This window comes from Mustela erminea, chromosome 14 (genome assembly GCF_009829155.1).
Source record: "Mustela erminea isolate mMusErm1 chromosome 14, mMusErm1.Pri, whole genome shotgun sequence".
NCBI classification, from domain to species: domain Eukaryota; kingdom Metazoa; phylum Chordata; class Mammalia; order Carnivora; family Mustelidae; genus Mustela; species Mustela erminea.
Window position 1 is genome coordinate 29065592 of NC_045627.1, and position 24128 is coordinate 29089719.

At 42.2% G+C, this 24128-nt stretch overlaps 1 long non-coding RNA gene across 1 annotated transcript in view; it reads right to left on the reverse strand.

Annotated features, from left to right (window-relative positions):
• Positions 1-7376: 7376 nt before the first annotated feature.
• LOC116573464 overlaps positions 7377-24128 on the reverse strand; it is a 42582-nt gene continuing 25830 nt past the window's right edge. The window contains exon 3 of the long non-coding RNA XR_004278804.1: positions 7377-7566. This is a non-coding gene — a long non-coding RNA (uncharacterized LOC116573464). The remainder of the gene's footprint in view (positions 7567-24128) is intronic.

Below are 24128 nucleotides of genomic sequence, written 5' to 3' on the forward strand. Positions count from 1 at the left end.
GAAATCCCAAATAATGCCTCGCTAGAGTAGTGGGTTTCCTATCATCCTTCCTATCCTTTGAAGATCTCCTTCACCTGAAAGGGAAGTTGTTGAAGAAGGAACTCAACACATTCTTGGATAATATCGAAACTGTAAGGGACCCTCAGTTGCCTGTGTGTCAGTATTCCCAAGTGTTCACAGGGTATAAGAAAATCCTGATAATCACCCTTAGGGCTTGCTACCTTACTGGCAAGCAGACAGAATTTATGGTGTTAGAACACCCATAAATTGTTTTTGAGACAATCAAAAACAATTCCACAGAAGAAAGCCTCTCTTGATTCAGCACCCCCATTCTGGGTCTATGTACTAAGGAAATAAAATCAGTATCTTGAAGAGGTAACTGCACTCTCATTTTCAGTGCAGCATTATTCACAGTAGCCAAGATACTGAAACAATCTAAGTTCTGTTGATGGATGACTGGGTAAAGAAAACGTGATATAGATGGATTAGATATTGATAGATACATAGATATACATACAATGAAATATTATTCAACCATAAAATGAAAGGAAAGCCTGCCATTTGTGATAACATGAAGGAACCTGGAGGACATGATGTTAAGTGAAATAGGTCAGACACAGAATGACAAATATATTCTCACTTACATGTGCAACAAAACTGCTGAACTCCTAGAACTTGGGGTTAGAATGGTGCAGGGGTCAGTGATGGGGGAAAGTGGGAGATGTTGGTCAAAGTGTACAACCTGTAGTTATAAGATGGGTAAGTTCTAGGGACCTAGCATGGTGATTAGCGTTAAAGATGTAGTATTGGATACTTGAAATTTCCTAAGAGAGTAGATCTTCAGTGTCCTCACAACAACAACAACAACAACAACAACAACAAAAAAAAAAAGGAGATATCTATGGGAGGTGATGGACATGTTAATTACCTCAATTGTGGTAATCATTTCACAATATATATGCGTATCAAAATATTACATTGTATACCTTAAATATATATGATTTGATTTGTCAGTTATACCTCCATAAAGCTAGAAAGAAATGAAAGAAAGTTTCTCTTAGGGGTGGGTAAACTATCCACAGCTTCGAAAACAATGGCCAATAATTAATGTCCACAAAAAAACTTGAAATAGAGAATACCAAGCAGCTCAAGGACAAAATTCAGAGCTAATTGAATACACATAGAGACATCCCCACACCTCTTTCTAAGGCTCTTAGTCTCCCAGTTTGGGGAAAGGAACTTTTTTTTTTTTTTTCTTAGAAGCAAATGGGGTTTCCCTTTATTTCCTTAGAGAACATTTTAAGACAAATTAACAAGAACAACAAAACAGTACCTGGATTTCTTGTCACTCACAGATAGGGCCCTTACAATCCAAGGACTAGACACAACATGTTCCAAAAGAAACATAAGATATAAAACAGGTAATTTCATTCAGGGCATGGTAATAAAAATCAAAGACAAAACGGCACCACCCACATCTCAGAACGGGCACGTGCTCTGCATCCAGGTGAACATTGGTTTGAATAACACTAGTGTGACAAGATTGCCTTTGTCACTCTGTTAGCGCCTCTTGTCTCCTTTTATTCACTTTGCTGCTTTCCGGTTGCAATTTTGTCAGGAGATTGAATCAAGCTGTAGACTTCTTATGGAATAACACCCCCAGACACTCACCTAAGAGTAGTTTGGGCAAAGTTGCCAGCGCCAGGAATAAAAAATGTTGGAATTGAGAGAGAAGTAGAACCAAATGGAAATCTATAAATGGCAGGCTGCCCACCTAATTAGAGTGGGGAACAGGGGAAGAAATTGTGGGGCAAGATGCTAAATACCACAAGAAAAAATGGAGGGACCTGGCTTCAAGTAAGTAGGACCCACTCTCCCAGCATTTTTCCCAGGCCTCGGCCATCCTCTGCAAGACAGACCACTTGCCAACTTCTCATAGGTAAGAGTGTGTCACTAAGTAGAATGGGTTCATTGGCACAGCTGTTTGGTGTCATTAGTTCTAGGATAAAGTGAGAGAAAAGCCTTCCAATGCAGTAGTCAACACTGATCTTGGTGCCTACCACCCTTACATATCCAAAGATCTAGGAAAGCAAGAGAAAACAGCAATAAAATTGCAAAGCAAAAACATAATTTTGCTAAGCACCATTTATGAACTAAGCAACAGGGAAAAGTTGGGGGGAAATGTTCACTGACGATAAGCCAAAAGCTAGATACTTGCCCCAAACTTGCTATCAGTAAAATGCTATCAAAACAAGCAAGGAAAAATACATTCTTATTTCAATTTCTTTTTCGATGCAAAATACACCTCTCAAAATGTCAGTTTCATCTAGCCTGGCCTTTCCAAGGATGTGCATAGTTAAACTTCAGTGACCTGGAGTGTTCGGAGGAGGATATTTAATTGGATTTTCAGGTTAACTGGGGGTGAGGCAGAAACCTTTTTTTCTCTTGCGGTTCTATTACGACTCAACATAAGATACTGATGGAATGAAGATGGTTTTCTTAGAGATCCAGAATCCTAGATCTGTGGACAATTCCTTGGGAAGTCATATGCAAGAAACTCCCACAAAAGAAAATACCTAATGCCTCATTGTCAATTGCCCTTGTGTCCTGAGCTCTGGGCAGGCCTCTCTGATAGGGCCAACCAGAGACAATGCCCTAGCTCAAGACTTTTGGGTCCTCTCCCTGCCCATCTGAATAAACCCTAATCTAGTCATTAGGACATCATAGAACAAAAGAACCTTGACAAGTCCCACATGGAAATGAGCCCTAAACTTTGCTACTTTAGCCTCATGAGGAGAGAAAGCAGACGTTCTTTCTTACTTATAAATATGGTTGATAGAAAAACTAAATTTCACTTAATGGGCAATTTTATGTCTTTTGCTAATTGTAATTTTGTTATATGCAGGCGACAGTTTGCAGGTCGCTTCTCCATATCTTTACCAGGTTCAGGGAGTGGAGCACCACCTTCATCGCTGTGATTACCATCATCATAAACAAGACTTTTCTAACACAGTTACCGAAAGACCAATACATCCATCCTTACTGTAGGGAGACGTAAAAGAAAAGGCCAGTTCAAAGGTGAGTGGGCAGTGGTGTACAGATCTAAATCATCCAAAACATCCTCCTAAAACCCTTCAAAGTTCTAAGAAGATAAGCAAAATTAATTTAATTCTTAAGTAAGAATACTTTCAAAAATTAACACATTGCTAAGAAAAAAACACATTTTTTGTTTACATTATAACAGTCAAATAGATTTTTATGTGACACATGAATATTTCACATATAATTGGGGCACTTATACAAACAATGGCTAAGGAATATACATTTCATTTAAAACTTGTGATTATAGGCTTTTTAAATTTAATAGGAATTAGATCTTACTCTAAATTAATAGGAATTAGATCTTTCATTATTTTAAGATTTTGCAGTTTGTATCTTGAATTTGGTGACAATGAAAGGTCATCTCTAATATATTTGAAGCTACAGCCTTGTTCAGGAACACAACTCCCAAATATAACACTTTGAATGGAAAATATTGTCCATTATATAGTGATGTGCACAATGATCCAGTTTCCAAGAATATGTCTTGGCAAAGAGCTAGGAATGAATCGGTGCCTCCCTGTTTTAATTACCTATCTGCATCCATGAATCAGGAATAGAGAGTATTTGATGTATATTGAGTATATTGTCTACAGTAAACAATCACCATAGGGATTCTCACCGGCCCTTCATCAAAGGCTTCTAGGAGAGAGAGATGGTTCTATCCTTCCATCCACAAGACCCCTCCATGGGTGGAGTGACTGCAGCACCTAGAGACCAACCATAAACTCCAAATAGCCTGCAACTCCTTTTGATTCTCCAGCCCCAGAAGGGGGCAGAAAGTGGTCTCCAAAGAGAATATGAAGGCCTTTGCCCATTGCTGGGAATGAAGCTCATTCAGATTCAGTTCTGAAGCCCTGTTTCTATAGGCTCAGAAGCTTTGTGTTGCTTTGAGATCACAGAACACCCTCCCAGCCCCAGTGCATTCACGCCCCCACAGTTTAGCCCAGAAAACCAATATGTAAGGTTCAGACCAACAGGTAAAGTGGTCAAATCTGTGTAAAACTATCACTACTCCTAAAAGGAGAATCCTGGGTTCCTGGGTGTGTGCTCAGCTCTAATACGAACCAGTGCACATCCTAGAGTATGACACTGGGGTTGGGGAAAATAATTCAAAAACATGCTGGTTTTCTTGGTTCCTGATTAAACACCTAAGACAAATTACATGGATGCAAAACATATATGAAGAAGTAAAAGCATAAGGCAAAGCCACAAAGGAACAAAAAGCACTACTGTCAGTAATAAAAATACCATGGCATTTTCTTTTCCACTGAATTAGAACTCGTTAGTGAGTTAGTGACTGACCGAAATGCAACTCAAACCAGTTGCAACCAAAATGGGAGTGAATCTACCAGTTCACGCATTTAGAAATTCAAGGATTCAGCTTTTGAATCCATGTATTCAGCGATGTCTTTATCATGCCTTCACTCTATCACCATCTCTTGATCTGGTTGATCTGTTGTGGCTTCACTGGTCTCTTCACAAGTCCCTGAAGATCCCGCTGTGCCATGCTTGTTTCTGTTGCTTGTAATCTTCAAAGGGAGAAGAGACCCCCTCTTACTTAAAAGTTTCAGCAGGAGTCCCAGAGTGACCAGCTTGAGCCGAGTGCCCATCCCTGAGTTTGTCCCAGCACCCGGGGGATGAAATTTGTTTATGAGGCCTACTCCTGGCCCCAAGATGTGGACAGCTCTCCCTTGCAGGACACGAATCAGAAATCGGAAAAAGATTATTGGTTTCATTTTATTCTGTTTTAATAAACAACAAATGATCACATTAGTTACCAAGACCAGACAGTATTACGAAGAATGAACTCAGATATATCTAAAATTCTCTGGACGCTCTTGGGGCCCTCTGTGGCATTTGTTCTTGAACTCAAGGATCCTGACGCTACAACCAGAAGACACAGTATGCATCGGTTATTCATCTGACCGCAGTTTACCGAATGCCCTCCCAGAGTTAGATACAGGGGATACAACAGCAAGTAAGAAATACACATGTGCTAAGAGGTGGGTGGGAGTGGCCACAGCACATGCCTAAGGAGTGTTCATCAGGGGACAGATACTGGAAGCAACTTATGTATTTTTAAGGCTGTTATGGGAGCACAAAGGAAGAAATCCTCCCTTAGACTTGGAGGACCACAGAATGCTCGTAGAGGAAGTGAAATCAAAGCTGACATTTGAAAAATGGGTAGGAGTTTAGCTAGTCAAAGGAAGAAGTCAAGTAGTTCAAGCAAAGGAAGTAGCACATGCAACGTCCCCCAAACAAGGAAGAGTACAGTATTTTAAAGGAACAGAAAGATGTACATAAAACAAATCATTTACTAATATAAATATCCTCCAGGGCAAAAACCGTATCTTACTCAACTCACTTTCTGATCTCAAATAGGTCATTTGAATCTGCTGGGTCTTCCTCATCAAGTTGTCATAAGGATCAAAAGAAATAATGTATGTGAGAGATTTTGTGGGTTTTAACTCCTCGAAAGGAGTTAAAGGCACGTTTAGAGAACTAAAAGAAACACACAGAATCGTAAAATCCTGAGTGAAGAAAAAAGATTGGCTCTACATAAGTGAGCTTCTCAAGAAAAACATACTACAGCTTTATGATGTCTGTTTGGCCACTCAGGCCTCCTCTTACTCACGGGGGTTTAGCCGTTAGTCTAGACTATGGTTAATAGATAGATATCCCATTGTCTGTAAACAATGAAGACAGGGATCATGTGTTCTCTTCATCAGCAGCCAGAAATATCACAAGAGGGAGTGGGCAACATGGAAGAGTGTGCTCCCTAAGAAAAACAATGGAAGTGCTCAAAACATATAGGTTTGACACAGTGTCGTGAAAGCATCACTGGCAGGATAAAAGGATCCTGAGATTTTAAAAGGAAGGGAAGAGAAAATTCGCCTGCTAAGGTTCTAAGAGTAGAATCAATGAAAAAGATGTACTTGGAAGATACCTGAAAGGGGGAAAAAAACCCAAAAGCCTACCAAGGCATGAAGTGACTGTAGCAGGTCACAAACTATGAGAAGAAGTACAGGAAATGGTGTGGGAACTTGGACTCTTAAAACGTCAACATAAGGTATGTTTAAATTGTAACCTAGGCCAGAGAGTCATGAATAATCAGTTTGTCTTGGAGAATTCTGGAATTATAAACAAAAGGATACAAAACATTGCCCAAGGTAAATATTGACATGACTGAAGAGGAACTAGAAAAACTTTTAATGAAGCCAAAAATACTGCATCTGGGAAAGATGTTTCACATTCTTATAATAAACACTCGGATACAAGAAGTTTAAGGACGATGGGGAGGGATGATTGTCCGGTAGGTTGAAAAATTGAATTAGAACAAAGGCTTCTTCCCATTTAAAACAGTAATACTATAAAAACATGAGCCTTCATTTTTATAACCATGTTATTTCTTAAAATAAAGATAATTTTCTCTGCCAGACACTTATTAGCCCAAAATACGAGAGGATTAGTATTCACATCCGGAAAGAACCACCCAATCTATGGGTGGCAGATGTGCCATGGCTTTTTCCTCGACTCCCAGCTGCCCCCTGGGATCAGGTGGGCTGGGAAGTCCCTCCTCACCCAGGCCCAGGACCCCACCCCAACACTGACAAACCTTCTCCTCGGCCCATCCCCATCAAGGAGAGCGAGGGAAGGACTCCTCTCGTTCCTCCAGGTTCATACCTTCCTTCGTTCCAGAGGACGTTCAGGTGGGGTAACCTGAAACCTAGAATAAACAGAAGCCCATTATTGCTGCTTAGTGGGAGCCAGTGAAGGATCTTGTCAGCAGAACAGCACCATGGCAACCAAATCTTCAAAGCATTTTTTAAAAATACAAGTCAAATTTCATCTGGAAACATCCCAATTACCCAATTAGACTAAGCTGCGAAGTCTTTTTAGAATAATCTCAGATCATAAGTGAGTGAACAGCTCAAACCCAAACCATTGTTTTCTGATACTCAGAAAATGCAAGTTGTGGGTCCTGGATTCTGGGAGGAAGACAACCCTTTATGAGCAGGAGAAATGAAGCCAGTCCGCATTTCCACGGGGTTCTCAATGCTAACGTAATATATAACTATATCCCATTGGGAGCCATGAGCTTCTGGTTTTATTTTTCTCACCTTACAGATGGGAAAACTAAGGAACTCTAAATAGTCTCATCCCCAGTGGGACACAGAACAAGGCTGTGTTGGGGTCAATCTGTCATTCTCTTGCTCTGTGTGTGTGTGTGTGTGTGTGTGAGCAAGGAGTTGGGAGAATCAGGCCCCAAGCTCTGTAGGTTCCACCTCTGAGACGTCTCTACCCTTCATCCCTTCTCTCCACCATTTCCTGTGCTGGTCAGACGTTCAGTGTTGATAGCCTGGACTCATGCAATCTTCTTATGCTGCTCCTGGACGTGCCCACCAATGCCCAGGTCAGAACATGGGCTCCCCTATACTCAAAGGATCTCAGCTTCCCTGGAGCCTATTAAAAAAAAAAGTTCCCTGTGCTAAGGATGGCAGTCAAGGTCTCCTTGATGTCACAGATTAATAGAATTAAAAGAATGGTCCATTACACCCTCCCCCACCGCCCAACACACCATGAGTCACCGACAGTCTATTATTCCTCCAACGTTCTCTGTCAGCCTAGAATTAACTTACCTACCTTGGCTTCTTGGTTATCACTCAGCCCTCAAGACCCAGGCCCAGACCATGAAGTGTCTCCCTAATCCCTCATGAAGGGAGTGTAGCTAAGACTTGAGAGATGCTTTTCATATGCCAGGCTCAGTGCAAAAGCATTTTCCACACACTGCCTCATTACATCCTCTCAGCAATCCTATAGGATGGATACTTCCGCTGATCTCACTTCATGGAGACAAAAGACAAAGTGGCTGTCATCGCAGCTAGTAAGTGGCATCCTCACTCCAGAGCACCTGCCATCCTTCGGCTCTGTTCTCCCTCTTTGGGGGTAACGTTTGCTCTGCATTCCCACTCTACTGTGACCCTCGAAGGGAGCACGTTTATTTCGCTCTCCCCCCTTTGAAAGATGCAAGGCACTGTGCAGGCTGCTAAGCCTCTCCGGTCCCAGCTGCCCCATCTGAAAAATGGAGATAACAACTGACTATATGGTTATGTTTTCTAAAGCCCACACGAACTACTGCATTACGAGGAAATGCTTGGAACTATGCCTGGCACACAGCAGGTACTGGATGGATGACAGGTATTAATTGATCAGACTCCTGGTTCTCCAAAAAGAATTTGGGCTCCCGCATCCAACTTATCTTGGTATCTCCAAACCTCTAAGCCGAATGGAGTGCTCTGCACGAGCTGGGCACTAAGTGAATAGCTGTTCAAATATTCATGGAATTTGTCACTGACAATGGATACAATGTATGGATCTACCCTTTCCCCATCACTCTTTTTTTTTTATAATTTTTTTAATTTTTTTATAAACATATAATGTATTATTAGCCCCAGGCATACATGTCTGTGAATCGCCAGGTTTACACACTTCAGAGCACTCACCATAGCACATACCCTCCCCAATGTCCATAACCCCACCACCCTCCCTACCCCCCCACCCCCCCAACCCCGGCCACCCTCAGTTTGTTTCGTGACTTTAAGGGTCTCTTATGGTTTGTCTCCCTCCCGATCCCACCTTGTTTCATTTATTCTTTTCCTACTCCCCAAACCCTCCACACTGCATCTCCCCTTCCTCGTATCAGAGAGATCATATGATAGTTGTCTCTCCCCGATTAACTTATTTCGCTAAGCATGATACCCTCTAGTTCCATCCACGTCATCGCAATTTTCCCATCACTCTTAAAATGAAACCCAAGGTCTCCACTTTGCCCTGCCTGGGGCTCTTCCCCGGGGCTCTTCCCTCTGGCATCGAACTACTCGTCCCACTTCATTTCCTCCTTTTCCCCCTCCCCCTCCATCGCTTCACGCATCCTGTGATCACCTCGCCCTTCCTCAAACACACCTAACGCATTTCAATCTCAGAGGTTCCGCTCTAACCTCGCCCTTACCCGGCTACATTTTTCTTGGAATCTGACGGTTTCTTACAAATCTCTCTATGCATTTATTATCCTCATTAGAATGGCAACTCCATGAGGGCGTTATTTTTGTCGGCTCCACGGCTGTGTTCCCTGTGCCCAGACAGCGAGGGGCACGCAGCGGAAGTTCTGTAACGAATGGAAGACCCCGCGGGTGAACAATTAAATCTCTGAACCCAACACTGTTGAAAGGTGCACACCATTTTACAGATTTAAAAAAAAAAAAAATAACTAAACTAAGATGCAGAGACATTAAGAAATTTTCCCAGAGGCACGCATTGAGTAAGAGGCAGAGCTTGAATTTTATCCACGTCTCTCTGATTCCAAAATTCGTTCCCGTGTCTCCTGATCTTAAGACACTCAGATGCCACCTTCAAGAGATTTGCCGCATTCCACACAACATCTGAACTAATATTTACCTTGCATTTTTATTTAAGTCACTTATAGCTTATGCAAATAATTTTATTTTAAAAGAAAAGCAATCATTCCCATGGAATAAATCACACTGAAATAGCTGTGTATCCATTAAAATTCAAAATATTCATCAGTGTATTTTGAAGCATGGATATGCCTGCTGCATTTGAAAACACAGACACTGTCTTCTTCTGGGTGCCCCTGGGGCTGGTCCTGAACCTGGCGGCCCAGGGGTCAGACTCCTCTACACCCCACAATCGGTATTCTCAGCTCTCCTTCACTCAGCTTCCTGCTCACAAATCATTCTTCTTTCATGGGACATTCCTCATTGAGAGAAAGACACAAAAAAAGCCTTTAGAGTACACACACACACACACACACACACACACACACCATGTGGGAAATTCAGAGAGCCCAGGAACACTCCAGCTCCCAGAATGAAAGCAAAAGCAAGATGCAGGAGGTGGGGAAAAAAGAAATTAATTGAAAACTTGAGGTTGTCAAGCCATACTGAGGAAAAGCTCTGTGAGTTAAAGATCGGGGACATAATCAAGGAAAGTGGCTTCTATAAAAGCTTGATTGGTTGATCGAAATCTCCAGTCATCCTGAAAATAATTGCCTGGAAGAAAGCACCGAGTGACCTGTCTGCTTGGGAAGGAGCATCCGCGCCGACAGCAGCCGGCCTCCCCTCCTGCCCATCGAGGCCCCGACCAGGATGCACGGAATCTGCTCGAGGAAGCATAGCGCCTCATTATTTTCGGCTCTGACACGCATGCATATTTCTCATGGATGTTAATGCTCAACAACATAGAGGAAGTGTTTGTGCTCTTTGTTTCTGCAGCTTTTTCATCTCTATGTCAGTGTTTTATAAATATTCAGTCTGTACTCCTCTTGGGGTAGGAAGAGGAAAAGGAAGAGGGCCGCCTGAGGGCGAAGCTCCTGGAAACAGGCTGGTGCCGGGGACTCTCCTGAGTCCCCAGAAAGTACCCGCCGGAGGGGCTTTCTCTGCCTGTACACACTTCTCTCCCTTCTCCTTCCTGGCACCATGGTGCCGTCAAAAATGCAGACATGACCACAACTCCTTTTAAGCAAAAAGCCTTTGGCATGCTCTACAGCCAACGGAAGATACTTCGTGGTCCTCCATGTGGAGGTCAAGGCCTTTCAGGATCTAGCCCTGGACTACCTCTTCTGAGCTCTTTTCCCAAATCATTCCTGTACAAACTCAAAGACCTTCTAGTTCTTTCACACCTCTGTACCTCCCTGGGTTTTTCCGACAAGGCCTACTTACCCCCTCTCCTCACACCCCTTGTCCACCTTGGAAACTCCTTTTCATCCTGTAAGACTCTGCTCTGTGAAGCCTTCTCTCAGCAGCCCCCTGCCCAAGTCCACTGACGTGCAGAAGAGAGATGCCCAGAGCCTTAGAGAAATGTCCCCACATTGGGGCTCCAGCCCTGCATCCAAGACCATCTCATACTCTACCCACTTCCTTAAGGAAGTCTTCCCTGATTGGTTTTTTTTTTTTTTTTTTTTTTACCCAGTCCACATAGATCTCCAACTTTTCTGAGTTTTTATGTGATTTAAATCTGTGACACACATCTGAATATTTTTCTTCTACCACAGATTTGAAGTCACGCCAAAAGTTCTGACCAAGTCATTCTCTTCCAGGAATCTGTCCCAAGGAAATAATCAAAAAGCTGATTAAAGATTCATGGACACAGAGGCTCATTGCATCATTTTTTATAATTACAAAAAAAAAAAAGGGAACAACCTAAGTGTGTAACAGTGGGAGGTGGCTATATAAAATATATCCATACGGCCATTAAAAATATTTTGAAACATATATAAAGGACATGGAAAAATACTCATGAAATAATGCTAACCATGGACTCCAGAACTTGGCTGCCTGCACAGGTTTCATCTTTTGGTCTTGGAAATATTACTTAGTCATTCTTTTTTTTTTCCTAAAGATTTTATTTATTTATTTGACAGACAGAGATCACAAGTAGGCAGAGAGGCAGGCAGAGAGAGAGGGAGGAAGCAGGCTTCCTGCTGAGCAGAGCACCTGATGTGGGGCTCGATCCCAGGACCCTGGGATCATGACCTGAGCCGAAGGCAGAGGCTTTAACCCACTGAGTCACCCAGGCGCCCCTTACTTAGCCATTCTTTCCTTCAGTTTCCTTTTCCACAACTTTGGGATAGTAATAACACCCTTCATGTAGGGTTACTGTGATGATTAAATTAGTTAATGTATGTGAAGTGGGTGAAATTACTCTTGGCATATCACAGGTGCTATATACATGGCAGTCATCTTTGTTCTTAGCTGCTGAAAAAAATACCGCCTTCTCTGGATGATGGAATTATAGTGATTTTAATTTTTACCTTTACATTTCTCCTTCTCCCCCCCATCACCATGACTTTATAGTCACTTTTTAAAGATTTATTTATTTGAGAAGGAGAAAGAAAGAGAGAACAGAGCACAGAAACAGGGGGAAGGGCAAAGAGAGGAGCAGACTTCCCAGTGAACAAGGAACCTAACGCGGGGCTCCATCCCAGGACCCTGGAATCACGACCTGAGCTGAAGGCAGACATTTAACCAACTGGGCCACCAAGGTGCCCCAAGATTTATCTATTTTAGAGAGAGAGAGAGTGTGTGAGGTGCGGGGAGGGGTAGAGGGAAAGGGAGAGAATCTCCAGCAGACTGTCCACTGAGTACAGAGTCCGATGTGGGGCTCTATCCCAGGATCTTGAGATTATGACCTCAGCTGAAATCAAGAGTCAGACACTTAGCCAACTGAGGCACCCCAGAGTCATTTTTCAATCTGAAAAATACAAGGTGTTTTTAAAGAATAAAGCTCCATTCAAAATCTGTTATTCTTGACTCAGCGTTCAAACACTGGATCTTTTCCTTCTCTCCTTCCTTCCTGCCTTCTTTCCTTTCTTCTTTCCTTAAGACATAGAGACAGGGGAGCCTGGGTGGCTCAGTGGGTTAAGCCGCTGCCTTTGGCTTGGGTCATGATCTCAGAGTCCTGGGATCGAGTCCCGCATCGGGCTCTCTGCTCAGCAGGGAGCCTGCTTCTCTCTCTCTCTCCCTCTCTCTCTCTCTCTCTCTGCCTGCCTCTGCCTACTTGTGATCTCTGTCTGTCAAATAAATAAATAAAATCTTTAAAAAAAAAAAGATATAGAGACAGAATGTGCTGTCAACCAGTCTACATTGCCTAAACGTCTGTTCCCGGGAAAAACACAACCCCTCAGACTCAGGGAAGAAATTCAGCTATAGAATCCAGCTGCTGAGAGCAAAAGCACTGGGGAGCAAAGAGAAAATGGTACTATGTCACCTGGGCAAGTTGCAAACTTAAGTCTCAGACTTAAGTCTCAGATTTCTTATCTGCAAAATGGGGAAAAATAATTCCTGTTTCGTAAAGTAGCTGGAGAAACACATAAGCTTGAATGGGGCCTGGCCCATACTAGGGACTCAGGAAATGTTAGTCATCAGAGTCATGATCAAAACTTAAAATAGAGTTCCCCAATTGACACAAGTATAATGGAAGGAACAGCTTTGGGGACTTCACACTTGGGTGTGAACCAAGGCTTTAATCCTCTTACACTATGCATTCAAGGTCAAGGTTAAAATCAAGGTTTCTTTCATTCTGCACCTCCAATTATTCTCTATCTTAACACACTCTATCTTAAATATATATACATACACATACACACACACACATATACATACATAATCTCAGTGGGAAATAAATGATAAGTGCTCCAAAGGCTTTAAATTTAAGATTTTATTTATTTGAAAGACAAATACAATGAGCAAGTAAGAGAGAGAACATAAGAACATAAGCCAGGAGCAGAGGGAGAGGGAGAAGCAGGCTCCCTGCTGAGCAAGGAGTCCAACACGGGGCTTGATCCCAGGACACTGGAATCATGACCTGAGCCAAAGGCATATGCTTAGCTGACTGAGCCACCCAGGCACACTTCTCACTGATATATTCTTTGTTTAGTTATATTCTATCTATCCTCCCAATTAGGTTGCAAGCCCCAGAAAGGCAGGGATCAAGTGTATCACATTCAGTATGGGATCCCCAGGGCCTAGAGCAATGCCTAGAACAGGATAGCACTCTTTAAATTATTTTGTTGTAAAAGAATAAAGGGGCAAGTGAACAAATTAACTAGGGCAAGTTACTTTATTTGCTTTTGCCTTTATGAAAACTAAATAACGGAAGGCAAACATGGTACCTAATATATACTAGGTGCTCTTTCAATATTAATTTCTTCTTTCCGGCTATTCACAAGGATAACTTTTATCAGACCCATACATTTTCTAAAATTGCTTTGACTGTCTGGACAAATGCTATTCGGACACATCTTAAACTATTATCCCTTGTGCCTGAACAATTGCTATCTGATAAAGGGAATTTTTCCCACAGAACAGAGCAAAAGAAGCTTTGAAACCAGAATTTTTATAGTTCACACCCCATGCATGCCAGACGCAAAAATCACTTTGAGGTGCTAATTGGTGACGTAAAAAATGAAAAATGAAAATGTAAAAAATGCAACAGTGGGTTTTAGCAGCAAGGCAAAGAGGTTCTTTTCAATCTAAAAATGGTTGTCATCTCAATTCTTACTGCCTTAATTCATTTCTTAAGCAGCAGGCAAAAAAAAAAAAAAAATTGATGATTAAGATGTGTAATGGAAAATTTTTAGAGCAGAGTGAGGAGGTGACTAGAGACCATATGTTGCCCAAGAACGAAGCCTTCAGCAAACATTGGAGAAGAACGAATGTGCTGATTTGCATACTATTAGCGATTATGTCCTAGTGAAAGAATACATCCCATTAGTACTAATGGGCATTATATACACATATGATTAAAGCACCATATAACCTTTCCTGAGACCAAAAGCAAAGGAAAAGCTGGTAATACATTGCTAGGGGAAGGAAAAAAAAAAAAAAGAAGAAGAAGAAGAAATAAAAATAAAAAATAAACTGCTGGATAAGAATATTTCACACAGTCCACATTAGAAAAAAAATTTTTTTAACCAAATTCTTAATATTATCAAAGCAATGAGTCTCCTAGAATCCTATGTGAAATCATCCCCCTCTGTCAGAAATGTAGACTGCATCGTGGCTGTGGCAATGAACAAACCTACAAAATAAGGTATAATGGGCCTTGCATTTACCTTGATTCTTGGAGGTCAACTCAAACAGTAAAACTTACGTTAAATCATGCAGTAAATATAAGCTCAACACTCACTAGAATATTCAGCAAACAATACCAGCACAAAATGCCAGGCAAAGTTCAAGGCAATTCACCCAAGAGTGGTTTGGGCAAAGTTTTGAGTGTCAGGAATAAAAATGTGGCCATGTGCTTCCATCAGTCAGTGGTATAAATGCCATAAATTCCACCCAAGCCAATGGTCAAAGTCTTTGGCAGTCAGAAGTTGAGAAGTCAAACCTAAAGTAAGTCAGGCCAAGGGCCATAGGGCGGCTGCCCTCAGTTATTTCTGAGACGAAGAGGGCAAATTCAGTGACGCAGGTCACAATAAGTTGCAATCAGTACCTGAGGAAGGTGTCCCAAGATACATAGTGTGGTAACAGTTGGAACAAAGCTATGGCTATCCTTGGTCCTGGAGAAGGGCACTTCTGGCCTCAGGACAGTCAGCAGTGAGCTGGCTCCATGATGTGGTTGTAAACATTTAAAACATCATGTCCAAAGGAAAGACTTGCTTGAGGACAGAGACCATCTTGTAGTTTTGAGTTTCCCATAGTGCCCATCATTATACTTTGGTGAGATTAGGAAGCTTACTGTCCACCAAACACCTATCTCTTCTCAGCCATTGTCTATCCCCCTACAAGTGCCCAGTGCCTTTAAAAATGTCACTTAGAGTCACCACCAAAGCTTAAGGCCCAGTCAGATCCATGTTTAAATCTGATTCACTACTTAATAGTAGTAAACACATCAACTATGCCACACTTATTTCAGGCACTATTCTAAATACTCATACATAATAACCCCTTTTATTGTCACAATAACCCAGAGGTAGATACTATTATTATCCCCATATATAGATGCAGAAACTAAGTTACAAAGGACAGATGTTAAGTATCTGGCCAAAGTCACAAAACCAGCATGCTGGAGCCTTAAACCCCAGCCTCAAACCCCAGCTGTAATATAATTAACTATGTGACCTTGGACAAGTTACTTAACCTTGCTGAGCCCTATTTTTTCATTCAATAAATATGTATTGAATGCATACTATGTGTCAGGAACTATTCCTAGCACAAGGGATAAAGCAGTGAGTAAGACAAAGTTGTCTCTTCTCTATCAGGTAAAGACTTAGCAAAGACACAGGCAACATACAATAAATAGGATTATTTAACAAAAGACCAATGGAAAAAATAAAACAAGGTAATATGATAAAGTAGAGGGGGCAAGCCCTTAGTTAAGGTGGTTGAGAAAGTTCTCTCTGAGGCAAATAAGCTGAAATCTAAACAAAAATTCAGCGAACCTATTGGCCAAAGCCCAGGATTCCACAGTAAGACGGTACTTGGTTACTAGTGTTGGTTTGGGGATAGGTGCTCTGAGATGGGCGTTAACATATCATACAAAGACCTTTATAGTTCCTGTCCTCTTTCTTAAGTCCCTCCATATGCTCCTTGCCCAAATCTTGTCCCCTGTCTTGTAATCTTGCTCCTTCCAGGCTTCTGTCTAACCACGCCAACCATTTGCCATGACTGAGTCTGTGCATACATATGTTTTCCATACAAGTTCTTACCTTGGGCCACTTATCCTTTTGCACAAAATAGCAGTCTTGTGTACCCCTGATGCCCTGCCCATTGAGCGCATCTCCAACTGCTATCTTTCTTGAGCAGGACTGTCATGCAGCAACAGCTTGTTTTTGGTTTCTACCCACGTATTGAGCAGACCCACATGTGAAACAAGCTCTGATCTTTCCTCCTCTGACAGTAATAACGAACCCTCCATGTGGACATATGTGTGCTGAAAGAGACTGACTGGGGCAAAAGTGAGGATGGTGCAAGGATCTGGCCACTCACTTGTAAGGCTTGCTCCTGCCTTCTGACCCTGCCATGTCCAATGCCAGCTGATGATGTTGACAATGATGATGATGGATTGCTGATAGGTCCACCCAACCTTTGTGGATCTGAGAGAACCCAGCTTATGATGGGTCACTCTGGCCACAAGATCTCTTGATGGTAGAGGGTCAGATGTTCTGTTCTCCCAAGGACAGGTATCATGTAAGGAGTAGCTTTCTAAATGCTATATAATCCTCCGTGAATGGAATGACCTTGCTTTAGAATCCCAGGGGTCTACACTGTTATTTTCCTAGGAGAGAGTGCCATAAACTCCACATGGAGGTGTTTAGCATCACACATACTTCTATTATTATAGGGTCTGCCAAGCCTTATGGTGCAAGTGGCAGGGCTGCTTGCATTGTAGCCTGGATCTGTTACAGAGCCCTTTTGTGCTGTTGGCCCACACATAGTACAGAGACCGAAGCAGTATTCTCAAGTGTGGAATACACTGCAGCAGAACCCAGAAATGCCTACAAAACACAGTTCTTCTTTCTTAGTGGTGGGAGGGGAAAGATGGGATAATTTGTTTGTTTGTTTGTTTTTTCTTTAGAGATGATGCCTTGGCATGACTTAGACTTTTTTGGTCTTGAAAAGCTTCACAGATTTAATGTCTTACCTTCTTAAAGTTTGTCTCTCACCCTCTGGAGCACATAGATCTTATTCAAACGTCTACTTAGTTGCTGCTTTTGCTTATCTGATCCAATAAACATGACATCACCAAGGTAAGGGACCAATGTGATGGTCTATCTCTGTTGTAAAGATAGCCCAGAGCCCTTTAGATTACTTGGTGACAGTGAGAAGGAGAAATAACAAAGCCCTGGGACAAGAATGTCCATTCTCCAAAAATGAGAAATATTTCTAATCTTTCTTATTGATGAGGCTGGAACAAATACATTCATCACCGATGACCACACACTGGTCTACTCATCTGAGGTCATGGTAACCTGCCCTAGCAATGACATCATATCCAGCATCACACTGCCATTGAGACTACGGTTTGCCTACAGCTGTGTGGTCCACTGTTGACCACTGGAATCCATTCAGTTTTTGTTGGGGTTCGACTGGTAAACTGGGGGTGGGGGAGGTAGATACCACCAATCCTGTATCTTTTAGATATTTAAGGATATTTAAGAATAACCCTAATTTCTGCCATCCCTCCAGGGTACAATGTTGTTTTTTTTTTTTTTTAAGATTTTATTTATTTATTTGACAGAGAACACAAGTAAGCAGAGAGGCAGGCAGAGAGAGAGAGAGAGAAGCAGTCTCTGCACTGAGCAGAGAGCCCGATGCGGGGCTCGATCCCAGGACCCTGGGATCATGACCTGGGCCGAAGGCAGAGGCTTTAACCCACTGAGCCACCCAGGCGCCCCTACAATGTTGGTTTTAATTCACAATTTTGAAGGGGACTAGGGAGGCAGTTCCAGGGGATTCCACTTGAAATTCGGCTCTAAGATAACTTTAGCTTCTAGACCAAAGAAACAAACGTGATGGTTCTGCCTACCACCAAGTACATCTTTTCCAGTTATATATTCAATATCCAGGGGAATAACCACGGGGTGGAACTAGCAGACCCACTATGGGTCACACAGAGATAAGATTCCATATATTACCTGCTCCCTAAACTCATGCTAATCCATGAAGCTACTTTTTTCTTCTGAGCCTAGATAAGAAACTTAGAATCCTTCTCCACAAAGTGCTCTGGGAAATCACTAGGAATTAATTAAAGTTGATACTGAACATAAAACCTATAGACCACCTCTAGACTAAAAGTTCCCTTCTTGTAGCCACAAGCCATGACTGCTCAGAGCCACATATGGAGAATCACAAACCCACATTGACCCAGTGATTCTTAGGTATCATCAGCAGGACCATGAGGACAACTGCTCAGGCAGAAGTCACAAACTGTATCCCAATTTTTCCAATGCCTTCATCCTCTCTGCCTTTTGGTAGGCTAGGGCCAGGGTCCCAACCATAAACTTGGGCTCCAGCCCCATTTATCCCTAACCTGGTCCAATAAGTAACTCTTCGGTAGAGGTGGCCCTCGGGCATGCCAAGCAATCAGGCCAGTTGAAACTATCACATAGAAAACCAATTTTAGCACAAGTCATCACCTCAGTGCAAATGAGCTCCGATCTTTACTTGTCCTTAATAGTCCTTTTGTTTTATAGGAATTAAGTCTTTTATTTCCACAAGCAACATAAAGACAAACCACCCCCAACCAACCTCTTGTGCCCTCACCATTTTTCATGATCACTTCCCCTCTTCCCAACAAACACACACTAATAAGAAATCACCTGACCACTAAGGACAAGAGTAATAGTCCTCTTGCACAGCCCATCTGAGACTTTCCCTCCCAAAGCTCTCCCCTCCCCACACATCCCCTTATGCCACCTCCCTGTCTTTCAGTAGCTCGTTTTATATAATGAGGGTTTTGCAAGACCAACCCCATGGTTCTTAAAATAATCTACTGTCCTCGTTAGGGTCTACCTTTTAAGGCCCTTTAACTGTTTTGAAATTCTTAACACTGTCCTTGTTCCCTGATTTGTCAGTAATGCTGCCAGATACAACGTATCGTTCAATAAATCCTACTGCTTGTCAAAAATAGCAACTGAATTCTCCATATTGCCAACTCAGAGCTTGATCTCCTGAAGCCCAGACACAAAAATACATTAAGCTCCACCAGGTTCAAATTGCATTTGGAGATTTTTGGCTGAAGCTGCCCGTTCCCAGGACCCTAAGGCCTAAAGTCAAACATTAGGTGAAAAGTATGCCAGAATATAGGACATCAGGTCTAGAGGAGACCTCAAAGATCATGTAGCCCAGCCCCCTTGTTTTACAAAAAGAGAAAATATGCCCAGGAAGGTTAAGTGATTTACTCAGGGTCATCCAGCAACTTAGTGACAAGGTAAGAATTGGAACGCTTGCCTGGTGGGCACCCTACACACATGCTTGCACCTGCCTATCACCTTTTGTTTTTCCAAATATTCACAGCACATTCTCTTCAGAGGGCCTAGGGGAAAAATGGGGCCAAATTTCCAATACCAACTCTCCTATCGTAATGTTATAGGTTATATGTTAACATCCTACCCAATAAGCATTTCCATTCCACCTTATTTTCCCTTATCCTGAAAGAATAAGAAAATCCAGTTGGGGCAAATTTTGTTTGGTGGTTGTTGTTGTTGTTGTTGTTGTTTTTAATTTAAGTATCAGGTTTTATTAAGGTCATGGGCAGTGTAGAAGTTACAAGAATAAGGGACAGGCTGCTGAATTCATGTGGCTTGGGGCACCTACTGAAATATCTCCTTGGCTCAACATACTCCCAATTGCTGGCTATGGTGTCTACAGGAAAGATGCTTCAGGAACTAAAGAGTGTTAAGGGAGGACCTCCCTGACAAAGCAACAGTTGAACAGAGACCCAAAGGAGGTGAGGGGCCAGTAGGGTGGGTATCTGGAAGAAATGTTTGTTGCAGGCAGAAGGCATGGTATCTGCAAAGGGTATTTGGCCAAACTGAGCAGAAGGAGCCAAAGGGAACATGGCGGTAAGAGTAGGATTGGGAAGGGTGGGGAGCAAATCACACAGGGCCTTAACAACCACTTGAAGAACTTTGGATTTTACTACGAGTGATGAGCCATCTGGGTACTTAGAAAAGGGAGGGGGCGTGACACGATTTGACTTACATGTGTAAGGAACATCTAAATAATGAGAGATCACTTCACACTCACTAGGATGGCTGGCTATAAGCAAAAAGTCAGATAAAACAAATGTTGGCAAGAATATGGAAAAAGTGTAACCTTCATACATTGCTGGTAGAAATGTGAAATGATGCAGTCACTTTGGAAAACAATCTGGCAGTTTTTCAAAAGGTTAAACAGAGAGTTACCATATGACTCAGCAATTCCACTCCTACTTATATACCCAAGAGACATGAAAACATATGCGCATGCCAAAGCTTGTACATAAATGTTCATAGCAGCATTATTCATAATAGCCCAAAGTGGAAACAACACAAATGTCCATTAACTGATGAACAGATGAATAGAATGTAATCTATCTATAGAATACAATATTACTTGGTAATAAAAAGAAATGAAACACTGATCCATGTTATAATATGAACCTCAAGCACAGCATGCTGGATGAGAAGAGCCAGTCACAGGGGATCACATACTGCATGATTCTGTTTATACAAAATATCCGAAATAAGAAAATTAATAAAGACAGAAATGAGATTAGTAGCTGCCTAGGGACTGGGGGTGGGCAGGGAAGGTGACAATGAAATAAGAAGCGGCCACGAAATGGTTTGGGGTTTCTTTGGTGGGGGCAATGACAATGTTCTAAACTTTATTGTGCTAACAGCTTCATGACTCTGTAAATAAACTAAAAGCCATAAAATTGTACATTTTAAATAGGTGAATTACACAGAATAGGTAAAAATATTTCAATTAGGCTGTTATAAACAGCAAATCAATCTATCATTAGGATCAGGGTGGCTTGGGTAAAACAGAGTGTCACAGTCAGAAGTGCAGAAAACAATTAAGAAACAATCTCTGAAACAAGGTATTAGATGATTATAGCTGGGACCAGGGTAAGAAGCAAAGGTGGGAGAAATCAGTAAGTATTATATACCTTCTGAAAGATGAGTCCATATCCTTCATTCTGATGGATTAAATATGAAATAGGAGTTAGAGGTAAATGTCATTTTGGAGTCTAAGCAGATGATAGGGAGAGTTAGTATGGACTCTGAAGGGGCCACTGCTGGAGGAAAGCCTGGAAGGTCGGGGAGACCCATAAGACTGGAGTTTACTCTGGGCTCTGTTAGCTTTGAGATCCTATTAGACACCGAAGTGGAAGTGTTGAGTGGGCACCTGAATCTGACATCCGAGGAAGAGGTCAAAATTGGAAAAATAAGATAGGGATGGTCAGCATTTAGATATTCTGAACCATGAGATGGAATATCACATGGAGCATGAGATCAATACAGAAGCTAAGAATTCTAAGGGCTGAGTCCTGGCACTTTGCCAGCATTCAACAGTTTGGGAAATGAGGAGAAAGCCTCAAAGGATATGCAGAAGGAGTGACTATTGAGACAGGAGGAATAACAGATAAATAAGGAATCTTGGGGCCTAAGAAAGAACGTATCTCAATGAGAAGAACTGATCGTCATGTCAAGTACTTCTGAGAAGTCCAGGAAGTTGAGGACTGAGAATGGACCAATGGACATAGCAGTTAGAGAACATGAGAGTGACCTTCACAGAATTAGTTTCAGTGGCCTTAATCTGGAGGCAAAAGACTGATCAGAGTAACTTCAAGAGAGAACAAAAAGAAGAAAAAAAGCATAAAGACAAGTTGTTCAATTAGTCTTTTCATAGAGAAGTTCTAAAAAATGAAGTGGCAGGTGGAAGAAGTGTGTGTCGGGAGAGTTTCTTTTTTTAAAATGTGAAAACTTACAGCATGTTTGTATGCTGATGGGAAGTATCCGGCAGATGAGTAAACAGGGAATGTTGGTGATATAGGACAAGAGGAGACTCAGTGACAAGAGTCAACTTCTCCCTAAACAAGAGAGAAGAGTGGAGGTCTGGCAGCCATGATGGGGATCCAGACTGAGACAAGAGCATGGGCTGCCCATCTACCGAGAAAAGAGGCCAGAGAAGGCAGCAGCCAGAGTTAGGTAGATGTAGAAACTGGAACGTGAAGACATCTTCTATTGATTGCATCTGTGAGACAAGAAGCAAGGTCATTAGCTGAGAGGGAAGAGGAGAGGTAGGGATACAGCATTTTGAGGAAGGAGAAGAGGAAAAAATCTTCCTCTGGGAAGAGAGGGAATGACCATACCAGATATTTCAGTGGCTATTAATTAAAGTGTTACTGTTCATCATGTATGTTTTCACTGGCCACATTTAATTGTATGGGTACAATCAGAGAGTGGAACTTAATCAAGGCTGAGGTTTTCCAGAAGAGCGTAATGAGGAGGAAGAGGGTGAAGTCTTTGATGGGATGTAAAAAAAAGGATTATAATGATGGCCCAGGGACTCTAAGCTAGTAGAATGAACTGAGGACATGGAGGAGATTGAGGGACAGTGAAATGTTGGTGGGAAAATGGAGTGTAGGTCCAAGTGGGGAAGAAAAAATTTGGAAGCTTAAAGGAGGGAGAAACACATTAAGCCATTATCAGATATCACCACCTCTGCCTGAATTCATTTACAGGCACTTGTTAAATTAAATTAAACTTTAATGCATTAATACCATCGGCAATGTTACATGGTGTATTAGTTTCCTGGGGCTGCTTTAACTGGGTGGCGTAAACAACGGAAATTTATTGTCTCACAGATCTGGAGGCTAGAAATTCTAAATCAAGGTGTTGTCAGAATTGATTCCTTCATAGGGTTGTAAGGGAGAATCAGTTCCATGTCTTTCTTCTGGCTTCTGGTAGCTGTAGGCATTCCTTGACTTATAGATGGTATACTCCCTGTGTCTTCAATAGTCTTCCCTTTGCATGTCTGTCTCTGTCCAAATGTCCCCTTTGTATAAGTACATGTCTTAATGGATTAGAGCCCATTCTCATGACCTCATTTTAACTTGATTACTGCTGGAAAGACCCTGATTCCAAGCAAGATCACATTCTGAGATAAGGGGGAGTTAGGACTCCAATGTATTTATTTGGGGGGACATAATTCAACCCTTAGGATACCCATTGGTATCCTAAGACGTAATATACATAAAGAAAAAGAAATAATATACATGTTGAGGACATACACAGGCAGGGGTATGTGCCAGCAGGATATTTTAAACTGAGAGTGGTCAAACTTGAACCTAAAAAAAAGACAGTCTTTTTCAGTTGTTGAATGTTCATTTGAACAGGTACCAAGTCACCCATTACCCTTTACCTCTACTGGTGACAATGGGGGGGGGGTACAGAAGTGGGGAGTGATGGAATAGGGAAGCCAGAAAAGTTACCTGGATAATGGTCCAAACAGAGGCCCTGGAGAAAAATCACACAGAGGCTTTTAGTCCCCAGCTAGGGACCCACAAAACATTTCTCCACCAGAGTCTGAAGCTCCTTTTCCTTCCTCATCACTGTCTATGAAACAGGTTGGCCGTTCTGTGCTACAGGCCCATGGATGGACTGGTATTCTCCCAGCCTTAGGAAATGTCATGCTCACCACTGAGTCACGGCAAACCACATAAGTCCTCAACACAAGGCACTCCTCTCTCTGAACTAAAGCACCTGGCAAAACAAATGCAGCCCCAGGGTGCCTGGGTGGCTCAGTGGATTAAGCTGCTGTCTTCTCTCAGGTCATGAACTCAGTGTCCTGGGATCGAGCCCCACATTGGGCTCTCTGCTCAGCAGGGAGCCTGCTTCCCCTTCTCTCTGCCTGACTCTCTGCCTACTTGTGATCTCTCTCTCTGTCAAATAAAATCTTTTAAAAAAAAACACAAACAAAAACAAAAACAAATACAGCCCCAGAAGTGACCAATAG